The sequence below is a fragment of the Sturnira hondurensis genome, unplaced genomic scaffold, assembly GCF_014824575.4.
Source record: "Sturnira hondurensis isolate 20B ecotype Veracruz unplaced genomic scaffold, ASM1482457v3 Scaffold0010428, whole genome shotgun sequence".
Classification (NCBI taxonomy): domain Eukaryota; kingdom Metazoa; phylum Chordata; class Mammalia; order Chiroptera; family Phyllostomidae; genus Sturnira; species Sturnira hondurensis.
In genome coordinates, this window is record NW_028083059.1 from 21,905,381 (window position 1) to 21,906,887 (window position 1,507).

The following is a 1,507-nucleotide window of genomic DNA, read 5'->3' on the forward strand; positions in this document are numbered from 1 at the left end:
ATGGAAAGGTATTACAGTATTATTGACTGTATCCTCCGTGCTGTACATTACATCCCCATGGCATATTTGTTTTATAACTGGAAGTTTGGACCACGTATTCCTCTTTACCTTTTTACCAGTCTCTGCTCCTCCCTCTCCTTTGGTGACCATCACTTTCTTCCATGCTATCCATGAGTCTGCTTCTGTTTTGTTTGTTTTGCTTTTTTGTGTACTTTTTATTTTATAATCATGAACTTAACTCTGCAATCCAGCTAGACTTGGAAGGGGTAAGGAAAATATGGGACTCAATGAACTCTGGTGAGAGCACAAAAATTATAAAACATTCTAAGCCAGTGCGGGTGAAGGGGTGCTCTTCCGAGCTACAGAAGGAATGGTTTGGTGGTTAAGATAAAACACAAATCAAATTTATTAGAGTTGTCTACAGTCACTAATGCTGATCTTCTTGCTGGTCTTGCTATTTCTGGATCCACGGCTCTTTGATGGCTGTCACAACATCCATGTCATCTGTCACCTGGCTAAAGACCATATGCTTGCTATTCAGCCACTCAGTCTTCGCAGTGCAGATGAGAAATGGAACCATTTGTGTTGGATCCAGCATTTGCCGTGGACAAGATGCCAGGGCCTGTGTGCTTCAGTATGAAATTCTCATCATCAAATTTATCCCCGTAGATGGACTTGCTCCCTGTGCCAGTGGGGCATGTGAAGTCACCACCCTGAAACGTAAATGCTGGAATAATTCTGTGAAAGCAGAAGCCTTTATAACCACATCCTTTCTTTTTGGTGCTCAGAGCACAAAACTTTCCTGCTGTGTTTGGAACTTTGTCTGCAAACAGCTCAAAGGAAACATGGCCCAAGGGCTTGCCATTGGCAGTAATGTCTAAGAACACTGTGGGGTTGACCATGGCCAGGCTCAGGGAAGATTCTAGGCAGTGATGGTGTCTGCAAGGCCTATTTCGCTTTTTTTTAAAGATTTTATTTATTTGTCTTTAGAGAGGAAGGGAAGGAGAGAAATATCAATGTATGGTTGCTTCTTGTGAGACCCCTGCTGGGAACTGGCCTGCAACCCAGGCATGTGGCCTGACTGGGAATCGAACCACGATCGTGTGGCTCAATCCACTGAGCTACACCAGCCAGGCCTCGCTTTTTATAGATTATAGATATAAGTGAAGTAATACAGTATTTGTCTTGTCTGTCTTTTTACACTTAGCATAATAATCTGCAGGTTCCCTCATATTGTCACAAATGGTAAATTCTTTTTATTGTTCATAACATTCTATTGTATATGTTTACCACATCTTTATCCATTCATCTATGAAAGAATACTTAGGTTGCTTTCATATCTTGGCTATTGTAAATTATGCTGGAATGAACATAGGGGTGTATATGTCTTCTTGAATAAGTGTTTTTGGGTTTTTTTTTCAGATAAATATCTAGATGTAGAATTGCTGAGTCTTAAGGTAGTTGTAGTTTTTACTTTTTGAGGAAATTTTTTTTATTATTTTCCATA

General features: G+C 40.2%; 1 pseudogene; it reads right to left on the reverse strand.

The window, feature by feature from the left end:
* Positions 1-408: 408 nt before the first annotated feature.
* LOC118995779 (peptidyl-prolyl cis-trans isomerase A-like) lies at positions 409-914 on the reverse strand (annotated as a pseudogene).
* Positions 915-1,507: the final 593 nt, after the last annotated feature.